General features: G+C 18.8%; 1 pseudogene; it reads right to left on the minus strand.

The window, feature by feature from the left end:
• Positions 1-209: 209 nt before the first annotated feature.
• LOC149238834 (small ribosomal subunit protein uS9-like) lies at positions 210-863 on the minus strand (annotated as a pseudogene).
• Between the last annotated feature and the right edge of the window lie 11,207 nt (positions 864-12,070).

Below are 12,070 nucleotides of genomic sequence, written 5' to 3' on the forward strand. Positions count from 1 at the left end.
CCCTTATATAGTAGTCTGAAGTAAGAGGAGGGGATCCCTAGCCAGTGTTCAAGTTTTTGCAAAAGATCCTGCACGAGATCTGTCGCGCGTACCCATTGCATTGTTGTTTTGCCCGAGAGATTGACTTGGATCTGAAATGCATGTGTTTCTTCAGGTAGATCTGGCTGGTTCAAGAGAGGAAGCTGCTTCAGATTTGTGCCCGTCTGAGGTTACCGCCTAACGGTTGCATGCCCACAGAGCGGGGTTTTTTTAAGGCTTCTTGTTCTTCTGGGCTTCTGATCTGTTGGTTCAATGACAGATCTGAGCAGCTGACTGCCATCCATGGTCAGGACGCCCAATCTAGATCTGTGCAGTGACCCTGCAAACGCATCTTGGACTAGATCGGGTGTGTATGAAGGATATGGAAAAAACGAGATTGACCTTGCCGTAGTTTCAGTGGGGTGATACCCATTTCCAAGACCTCCAAACTTCTTGGGCTCGCAACACCTGGGATCGGCCACGAGCAGAGTCCTGTCGTACCTGACGAGAATATCTTTGATCTCCTGCTTTGACTGCTCATCTACGTATTTTTGGTAGAAGGCGACCAGGGCCTTGGCTATGCTCTGTCGAATAGCATAGATCTGCAATGTGTGTCCTCCACCTTTTACCCTGATTCTCATATCGACGCCGGCGAAGCGGTGGCGGCCCAGCAGAAGAATGGGTTCGAAAGCCTTGTAGCGGAGAATCTTCGGCTCGATTAGCTCAATAGGGCGTCCATTGATCTTAATCAAACCTCACCCTTGCTTGCAGTGTGTAATAGCAACGACCGTCTTCTTTCGGCCGAAGCACTGGACAGAATCCACTGCCGCCATTGTTTGATAGATGATCAGGGTTTTCTGCTCTGAAACCCGATGGCTTTTTCAAATCATTTTAAATTGTTTTGAAAGCATTTTAAACTGTTTTGAAAGCATTTTAAAAACATTTTAAAGTACTTTAAATATTTTTAAATTGTTGTTAAAGCATTTTAAAAGAATTTAAAATTGTTTTTAAAACATTTTAAAGTGTTTTAAATTGTTTTTAAATTATTTTGAACTATTTTAAAGTGTTTTTAAAACTTTCTAAATTGTTTCAAAAATATTTTAAATTGTTTTTAAAGCATTTTAAATTGTTTTTAAAGAATTTAAATCGTTTTCAAAGCATTTTAAATTGTTTTGAAAGCATTTTAAAAACATTTTAAAGTACTTTAAAGCTCTTTAAATTGTTTTTAAAACATTTTAAAACTGTTTTAAAGCATTTTCAATTGTTGTTAAAGCACTTAAACTTATTTTTAAAACATTTTAAAATGTTTTTGAAACATTTTAAAATCATTTAAAATGTTTTTGAAACATTTTAAAATCATTTAAAATTGTTCTTAAATCAATTTAAATTATTTTTAAAGTATTTTATATTGTTTCTAAAGCATTGTAAACTATTTTTAAAGCATTTTAAAATCATTTAAAATTGTTTTTAAAGCAATTTAAATTATTTTTGAAGTATTTTAAATAGTTTTTAAAGCATTGTAAATGGTTTTTAAAGCATTTTAAATTTTTTTGAAAGCATTTTAAAAACATTTTAAAGTACTTTAAATCTTTTTAAATTATTGTTAAAGCATTTTAAAAGAATTTAAAATTGTTTTTAAAACATTTTAAAGAGTTTTTAAGCTATTTTGAACTATTTTAAATTGTTTTTAAAACTTTCTAAATTGCTTCAAAAACATTTCAAATTGTTTTTAAAGCATTTTAAATTGTTTTTAAAGCGTTTAAAATTGTTTTTAAAACATTTTAAAGTACTTTAAAGCATTTTAAATTGTTTATAAAACATTTTAAAACGGTTTTAAAGCATTTTCAATTGTTATTAAAGCACTTGCACTTATTTTTAAAACATTTTAAATGTTTTTGAAACATTTTATAAGATTTTAAAATGATTTAGAATTCTTCTTAAATCAATTTCAATTATTTTTGAAGTATTTTGAATTGTTTTTAAAGCATTGTAAACTATTTTTAAAGCATTTTAAATTGTTTTGAAAGCAGTTTAAAATCATTTTAGAGTACTTTAAAGCTTCTTAAATTGTTGTTAAAACATTTTAAAAGAATTTATAATTGTTTTTAAAACATTTTACAGTGTTTTAAATTGTTTAAAAAACATTTTAAATTGTTTCAGAAACATTTTAAATTGTTTTTAAAGCAATTTAAATTGTTTTTAAAGCGTTTAAAATTGTTTTTAAAACATTTTAAAGTACTTTAAAGCTTTTTAAATTGTTTTTAAATCATTTTAAAATGGTTTTAAATCATTTTCAATTGTTGTTAAAGCACTTAAACTTATTTTTAAAACATTTTAAAATGTTTTTGAAACATTTTAAAATAATTTAAAATTGTTCTTAAATCAATTTAAATTATTTTTAAAGCATTTTAAAGCTTTTATTTTAAACTATTTTAAATTGTTTTTAAAATGTTCTAAATTGTTTCAAAACATTTTAAATTATTTTTAAACCATTTTAAGTTGTTTTTAAAGTGTTTAATTTATTTATTTTTAACATTTTAAAGTACTTTAAAGTTTTTTAAATTATTTTTAAAACATTTTAAAACGGGTTTGAAGCATTTCCAATTGTTGTTAAAGCACTTAAACTTATTCTTAAAATATTTTAAAATGTTTTTGAAACATTTTAAAATCATTTAAAATTGTTTTTAAATCAATGTAAATTATTTTTAAAGTATTTTAAATTGTTTTTAAATCATTGTAAACTATTTTTAAAACATTTTAAAATCATTTAATATTGTTCTTAAAGCATTTTAAATTATTTTTGAAGTATTTTAAATAGTTTTTAAATCATTGTAAATGGTTTTTAAGGCATTTTGAATTGTTTTGAAAGCATTTTAAAGCACTTTAAAGCTTTTTAATTGTTGTTAAAGCATTTTAAAAGAATTTAAAATTGTTTTTAAAACATTTTAAAGTGTTTTTAAATTATTTTGAACTATTTTAATTTTTTTTTTAAATGTTCTAAATTTTTTCAAAAACATTTTAAATTGTTTTTAAAGCGTTACTTTAAAGCTTTTTAAATTGTTGTTAAAGCGTTATAATAGAATTTAAAATTGTTTTTAAAACATTTTAAAGTGCTTTAAATTGCTTTTAAATTATTTTGAACTAATTAAAAGTGTTTTTAAAATGTTCCAAATTGTTTCAAAAACATTTTAAATTGTTTTTAAATTATTTTAAATTGTTTTTGAAGCATTTTAAGTTGTTTTTAAAGTGTTTAATTAATTAATTTATTTTAAACATTTTAAAGTACTTTAAAGCTTTTTAAATTGTTTTTAAAACATTTTAAAACGGTTTTAAAGCATTTTAAATTGTTGATAAACCGCTCAAACTTATTTTTAAAACATTTTAAAATGTTTTTGAAATATTTTAAAATCATTTAAAATTGTTTTTAAATCAATTTAAATAGTTTTTAAAGTATTTTAAATTCTTTTTAAAGCATTGTAAACTATTTTTAAATCATTTAAAATTGTTCTTAAAGCAATTTAAATTACTTTTGAATTATTTTAAATAGCTTTTAAAGCGTTGTAAACGGTTTTTAAAGCATTTTAAATTGTTTTGAAAGCATTTTAAAGTCCTTTAAAGCTTTTTAAATTGCTGTTAATGCATTTTAAAAGAATTTAAAATTGTTTTTAAAACATTTTAGAGTGTTTTAAATCGTTTTTAAATTATTTTGAACTATTTTAATGTGTTTTTAAAACATTCTAAATTGTTTCAAAAACATTTTAAATTGATTTTAAAGCATTTTAAATTGTTTTTAAAGCGTTTAAAATTGTTTTTAAAACATTTTAAAGTACTTTAAAGCTTTTTAAATTGTTTATAAAACATTTTAAAATGGGTTTAAAGCATTTTAAATTGTTGTTAAAGCACTTAATATTATTTTTAAAACATTTTAAAATGTTTTTGAAATATTTTAAAACATTTAAAAATCATTTAAATTGTTCTTAAATCAATTTAAATTATTTTAAAAGTATTTTAAATTATTTTTAAAGCATTGCAAACTATTTTTAAAGAATTTTAAGATCATTTTAAATTGTTTTGAAAGTGTTTTAAATTGTTTTGAAAGCATTTTAAAAGCATTTTAAAGTACTTTAAAGATTTTAAAATTGTTGTTAAAGCATTTTAAAAGAATTTAAAATTGTTTTTAAAACATTTTGAAGTGTTTAACATTGTTTTTAAATTATTTTGAACTATTTTAAAGTATTTTAAATTGTTTTTAAAACATTATAAACTATTTTTAAAGTATTTTAAAATCATTTAAAATTGTTCTTGAAGCAATTTAAATTATTTTTGATGTATTTTAAACCGTTTTTAAAGCATTGTAAATGGTTTTTAAAAGCTTTTAAACTGTTTTGAAAGAATTTTAAAAGCATTTTAAATTACTTTAAAGCTTTTTAAATGTTTTATAAATTATTTTGAACTATTTTAAATTGTTTTTAAAACATTCTAAATTGTTTAAAAAACATTTTAAATTGTTTTAAAAGCATTTTAAGTTGTTTTTAAAGTGTTTAATTAATTTATTTTTTTAAAACATTTTAAAGTACTTTAAAGCTTTTTAAATTGTTTTTAAAACATTTTAAAATGGCTTTAAAGCATTTTCAATTGTTGTTAAACCACTTAAACTTATTTTTAAAACATTTTAAAATGTTTTTGAAACATTTTAAAATCATTTAAAATGTTTCTTAAATCAATTTAAATTATTTTTAAAGTATTTTATATTGTTTCTAAAGCATTGTAAACCATTTTTAAAGCATTTTAAAATCATTTAAAATTGTTCTTAAAGCAATTTAAATTACTTTTGAAGTATTTTAAATAGTTTTTAAAGCATTGTAAATGGTTTTTAAAGCATTTTAATTTGTTTTGAAAGCATTTATAGCACTTTAAAGCTTTTTAATTGTTGTTAAAGCGTTTTAAAAAGATTTAAAATTGTTTTTAAAACCTTTTAAAGTGTTTTTAAATTATTTTGAACTATTTTAAATTGTTTTTAAAGCATTTTAAATTGTTTTTAAAGCGTTTAAAATTGTTTCTAAAACATTTTAAAGTACTTTAAAGCTTTTTAAATTGTTTATAGAACATTTTAAAACGGGTTTAAAGCATTTTCAATTGTTGTTAAAGCACTTAAACTCATTTTAAAACATTTTAATTTTTTTTTGAAACATTTTAAAATAATTTAAAATTGTTCTTAAATCAATTTAAATTATTTTTAAAGTATTTTAAATTGTTTTTAAAGCATTGTAAACTATTTTTAAAGCATTTTAAATTGTTTTGAAAGAATTTTAAAGACATTTTAGAGTACTTTAAAGCTTTTTAAATTGTTGTTAAAGCGTTATAATAGAATTTAAAATTGTTTTTAAAACATTTTAAAGTGCTTTAAATTGTTTTTAAATTATTTTGAACTAATTTAAAGTGTTTTTAAAACGTTCCAAATTGTTTCAAAAACATTTTAAATTGTCTTTAAAGCATTTTAAGTTGTTTTTAAAGTGTTTAAAATTGTTTCCAAAACATTTTAAAGTACTTCAAAAATTTTAAATTGTTTTTAAAACATTTTAAAACGGTTTTAAAGCATTTTCAATTGTTGTTAAGCCACTCAAACTTATTTTTAAAACATTTTAAAATGTTTTTGAAACATTTTAAAATCATTTAAAATTGTTTTTAAATCAATTTAAAATATTTTAAAGTATTTTAAATTGTTTTTAAAGCATTATAAAATATTTTTAAAGCATTTTAAAATCATTTAAAATTGTTTTAAAGCAATTTAAATTATTTTTCATTTATTTTAAATAGTTTTTAAAGCACTGTAAATGGTTTTTAAAGCATTTTAAATTGTTTTGAAAGCATTTTAAAAACATTTTAGATTATTTTAAAGCTTTTTAAGTTGTTGCTAAAGCGTTTTAAAAGAATTTATAATTGTTTTTAAAACATTCTAAAGTGTTTTAAATTGTTTATAAATTATTTTGAACTATTTTAAATTGTCTTTAAAACGTTCTAAATTGTTTCAAAACATTTTAAATTGTTTTTAAAGCATTTTAAGTTGTTTTTAAAGTGTTTAATTTATTTTATTTTTTAAACATTTTAAAGTAATTTATAGCTTTTTAAATTGTTTTTAAAACATTTTAAAACAGTTTTAAAACATTTTCAATTGTTGTTAAACCACTTAAGCTTATTCTTAAATTATTTTTAAAGTATTTTAAATTGTTTTAAAAGCATTGTAAACTATTTTTAAAGCATTTTAAAATCATTTAAAATTGTTCTTAAAGCAATTTAAATTAATTTTGAAGTATTTTAAATAGTTTTTAAAGCATTGTAAACATTTTTTAAGCATTTTAAATTGTTTTGAAAGCATTTTAAAGCACTTTAAAGCTTTTTAATTGTTGTTAAAGCATTTCAAAAGAATTTAAAATTGTTTTTAAAACATTTTAAAGTGTTTTTGAATTATTTTGAACTATTTTAAATTGTTTTTAAAACGTTCTAAATTGTTTAAAAAGATTTTAAATTGTTTTTAAAGCATTTTAAATTGTTTTTAAAGCGTTTAAAATTGTTTTTAGAACATTTTAAAGTACTTTAAATATTTTTAAATTGTTTATAAAATATTTTAAAACGGGTTTAAAGCATTTTCAATTGTTTTTAAAGCACTTAAACTTATTTTTAAAACATTTTAAAATGTTTTTGAAACATTTTAAAATAATTTAAAATTGTTCTTAAATCAATTTAAATTATTTTTAAAGTATTTTAAATTGTTTTTAAAGCATTGTAAACTATTTTTAAAGCATTTTAAATTGTTTTGAAAGAATTTTAAAAACATTTTAGAGTACTTTAAAGCTTTTTAAATGGTTGTTAAAGCGTTATAATAGAATTTAAAATTGTTTTTAAAACATTTTAAAGTGATTTAAATTGTTTTTAAATTATTTTGAACTAATTTAAAGTGTTTTTAAAACGTTTCAAATTGTTTCAAAAACATTTTAAATTGTTTTTAAAGCATTTTAAGTTGTTTTTAAAGTGTTTAAAATTGTTTTTAAAACATTTTAAAGTACTTTAAAGCTTTTTAAATTGTTTTTAAAACATTTTAAAACGGGTTTAAAGCATTTTCAACTGTTGTTAAACCACTCAAACTTAATTTTAAAACATTTTAAAATGTTTTTGAAACATTTTAAAATCATTTAAAATTGTTTTCAAATCAATTTAAATTATTTTTGAAGTATTTTAAATTGTTTTTAAAGCATTGTAAACTAGTTTTAAATCATTTTAAAATCATTTAAAATTGTTCTTAAAGCAATTTAAATTACTTTTGAAGTATTAAATAGTTTTTAAAGCATTGTAAACAGTTTTTTAAGCATTTTAAATTATTTTGAAAGCATTTTAAAGTCCTTTAAAGCTTTTTAAATTGCATCTAATGCATTTAAAAAAAAATTAAAATTGTTTTTAAAACATTTTAGAGTGTTTTAAATCGTTTTTAAATTATTTTGAACTATTTTAAAGTCTTTTTAAAACATTCTAAATTGTTTCAAAAACATTTTAAATTGTTTTTAAAGCATTTTAAATCGTTTTTAAAGCGTTTAAAATTGTTTTTAAAACATTTTAAAGTACTTTAAAGCTTTTTAAATTGTTTATAAAACATTTTAAAACTGGTTTAAAGCATTTTCAATTGTTGTTAAAGCACTTAATCTTATTTTTAAAACATTTTAAAATGTTTTCGAAATATTTTAAAACATTTTAAAATCATTTAAAATTGTTCTTAATCAATTTAAATTATTTTTAAAGTATTTTAAATTGTTTTTAAAGCATTGCAAACTATTTTTAAAGAATTTTAAAATCGTTTTAAATTGTTTTGGAAGCATCTTAAAAAAAATTTAAAGTACTTTAAAGATTTTTAAATTGTTGTCAAAGCATTTTAAAAGAATTTAAAATTGTTTTTAAAACATTTTGAAGTGTTTTTAAATTGTTTTTAAATTATTTTAAACTATTTTAAAGTGTTTTTAAAACTTTCTAAATTGTTTCGAAAACATTTTAAATTGTTTTCAGAGCATTTTAAATTGTTTTTGAAGTGTTTAAATCGTTTTGAAAGCATTTTAAAAACATTTTAAAGTATTTTAAAGCTCTTTAAATGGTTTTAAAACATTTTAAAACAGTTTTAAAAGATTTTCAATTGTTGTTAAAGCACTTAAACTTATTTTAAAAGCATTTTAAAATGTTTTTGAAACATTTTAAAATCATTTAAAATTTTTCTTAAATCAATTTAAATTATTTTTAAAGTATTTTATATTGTTTCTAAATCATTGTAAACTATTTTTAAAGAATTTTAAAATCATCGAAAATTGTTCTTAAAGCAATTTAAATTATTTTTGAAGTATTTTAAATAGTTTTTAAAGCATTGTAAATGGTTTTTAAAGAATTTTAAATTGTTTTGAAAGCATTTTAAAAACATTTTAAAGTACTTTAAATATTTTTAAATTGCTACTAAAGCATTTTAAAAGAATTTAAAATTGTTTTTAAAACATTTTAAAGTGTTTTCAAGTTATTTTGAACTATTTTAAATTGTTTTTAAAATGTTCTAAATTGCTTCAAAAACATTTCAAATTGTTTTTAAAGCATTTTAATTTTTTTTTATAGCATTTAAAATTGTTTTTAAAACACTTTAAAGTACTTTAAAGCTTTTTAAATTGTTTATAAAACATTTTAAAACGGTTTTAAAGAATTTTCAATTGTTGTTAAAGCACTTGCACTTATTTTTAAAACATTTTAAAATGATTTAAAATTGTTCTTAAATCAATTTAAAGCTTCTTAAATTGTTTTTAAAACATTTTAAAAGAATTTATAAATGTTTTTAAAACATTTTACAGTGTTTTAAATTGTTTTTACATCATTTTGAACTATTTTAAATTGTTTTTAAAACCTTCTAAATTGTTTAAGAAACATTTTAAATTGTTTCAGAAACATTTTAAATTGTTTTTAAAGTGGTTAAAATTGTTTTTAAAACATTTTAAAGTACTTTAAAGCTTTTTAAATTGTTTTTAAAACATTTTAAAACGGTTTTAAAGCATTTTCAATTGTTCTTAAATCACTTAAACTTATTTTAAAAACATTTTAAAATGTTTTTGAAACATTTTAAAATCATTTAAAATGTTTTTGAAACATTTTAAAATCATTTAAAATTTTTCTTAAATCAGTTTAAATTATTTTTAAAGTATTTCATATTGTTTCTAAAGCATTGTAAACTATTTTTAAAGCATTTTAAAATCATTTAAAATTGATCTTAAAGCAATTTAAATTATTTTTGATGTATTTTAAACAGTTTTTAAAGCATTGTAAACAGTTTTTAAAGCATTGTAAATTGTTTTGAAAGCATTTTAAAGTACTTTAAAGCTTTTTAATTTTTTTTTTAAACATTTTAAAACAGTTTTAAAGCATTTTCAATTGTTGTTAAACCACTTAAACTTATTCTTAAAACATTTTAAAATGTTTTTGAAACATTTTAAAATCATTTAAAATTGTTTTTAAATCAATGTAAATTATTTTTAAAGTATTTTAAATTGTTTTTATAGCATTGTAAACTATTTTTAAAGCATTTTAAAATCATTTAAAATTGTTCTTAAAGCAATTTAAATTATTTTTGAAGTATTTTAAATAGTTTTTAAAGCATTGTAAATGGTTTTTAAAGCATTTTGAATTGTTTTGAAAGCATTTTAAAGCACTTTAAAGCTTTTTAATTGTTGTTAAAGCATTTTAAAAGAATTTAAAATTGTTTTTAAAACATTTTAAAGTGTTTTTAAATTATTTTGAACTATTTTAAATTGTTTTTAAAACATTCTAAATTGTTTCAAAAACATTTTAAATTGTTTTTAAAGCATTTTAAATTGTTTTTAAAGCGTTACTTTAAAGCTTTTTAAATTGTTGTTAAAGCGTTATAATAGAATTTAAAATTGTTTTTAAAACATTTTAAAGTGCTTTAAATTGTTATTAAATTATCTTGAACTAATTAAAAGTGTTTTTAAAACGTTCCAAATTGTTTCAAAAACATTTTAAATTGTTTTTAAAGCATTTTAAGTTGTTTTTAAAGTGTTTAAAATTGTATTTAAAACATTTTAAAGTACTTTAAAGCTTTTTAAATTGTTTTTAAAACATTTTAAAACGGTTTTAAAGCATTTTCAATTGTTGTTAAACCACTCAAACTTATTTTTAAAACATTTTAAAATGTTTTTGAAACATTTTAAAATCATTTAAAATTGTTTTTAAATCAATTTAAATTATTTTTAAAGTATTTTAAATTGTTTTTATAGCATTGTAAACTATTTTTAAAGCATTTTAAAATCATTAAAATTGTTCTTAAAGCAATTTAAATTATTTTTGAAGTATTTTAAATAGTTTTTAAAGCATTGTAAATGGTTTTTAAAGCATTTTGAATTGTTTTGAAAGCATTTTAAAGCACTTTAAAGCTTTTTAATTGTTGTTAAAGCATTTTAAAAGAATTTAAAATTGTTTTTAAAACATTTGAAAGTGTTTTTAAATTATTTTGAACTATTTTAAATTGTTTTTAAAACGTTCTAAATTGTTTCAAAAACATTTTAAATTGTTTTTAAAGTATTTTAAATTGTTTTTAAAGCATTACTTTAAATCTCTTTAAATTGTTGTTAAAGTGTTATAATATAATTTAAAATTGTTTTTAAAACATTTTAAAGTGCTTTAAATTGTTTTTAAATTATCTTGAACTAATTAAACGTGGTTTTAAAACGTTCCAAATTGTTTCAAAAACATTTTAAATTGTTTTTAAAGCATTTTAAGTTGTTTTTAAAGTGTTTAAAATTGTTTTAAAAACATTTTAAAGTACTTTAAAGCTTTTCAAATTGTTTTTAAAACATTTTAAAACGGTTTTAAAGCATTTTCAATTGTTGTTAAACCACTCAAACTTATTTTTAAAACATTTTAAAATGTTTTTGAAACATTTAAAATGTTTTTGAAACATTTTAAAATCATTTAAAATGTTTTTGAAACATTTTAAAATTATTTAAAATTGTTTTTAAATCAATTTAAGTTATTTTTAAAGTATTTTAAATTGTTTTTAAAGCATTGTAAACTATTTTAAATTACTTTTGAAGTATTTTAAATAGATTTTAAAGCATTGTAAATGGTTTTTAAAGCATTTTAAATGGTTTTGAAAGCATTTCAAAGTCCTTTAAATCTTTTTAAATTGTTGTTAATGCATTTTAAAAGAATTTAAAATTGTTTTTAAAACATTTTAGAGTGTTTTAAATCGTTTTTAAATTATTTTGAACTATTTTAAAGTGTTTTTAAAACATTCTAAATTGTTTCAAAAACATTTTAAATTGTTTTTAAAGTGTTTCAAATTGTTTTTAAAACATTTTAAAGTACTTTAAAGCTTTTTAAATTGTTTATAAAACATTTTAAAACGGGTTTAAAGCATTTTCAATGGTTGTTAAAGCACTTAATCTTATTTTTAAAACGTTTTAAAATGTTTTTGAAATATTTTAAAACATTTTAAAATCATTTAAAATTGTTCTTAAATCAATTTAAATTATTTTTAAAGTATTTTAAATTGTTTTTAAAGCATTGCAAACTATTTTTAAAGAAATTTAAAATCATTTTAAATTGTTTTGAAACCGTTTTAAATTTATTTGAAATCATTTTAAAAACATTTTAAAGTACTTTAAAGATTTTTAAATTGTTGTTAAAGCATTTTAAAAGAATTTAAAATTGTTTTTAAAACATTTTAAAGTGTTTTAAATTGTTTTTAAATTATTTTGAACTATTTTAAAGTGTTTTTGAAACTTTCTAAATTGTTTTTGCAGGAATTTACACGGTAAGTTCCTCAGACAGAACACCAAAGGACACTGCTCACAACCAGATCGCAGATCAATACACCAGTATTTTTGACGTGGTTAAAACCCTCAAAGAGGGAAACAGTCCACGGCCTGAGCCAACGCGGCCACTTCAGGCAATTTATTAATAAAAGAATGAAAATTTACATATGTTTCTCTCATGCACGGATTACCCTACAAATGACCCT

This window comes from Pinus tabuliformis, chromosome 8 (assembly GCF_031772625.1).
Source record: "Pinus tabuliformis cultivar Carrire ecotype Pingquan chromosome 8, CPIR1, whole genome shotgun sequence".
In the NCBI taxonomy this organism is placed as follows: Eukaryota; Viridiplantae; Streptophyta; class Pinopsida; order Pinales; family Pinaceae; genus Pinus; species Pinus tabuliformis.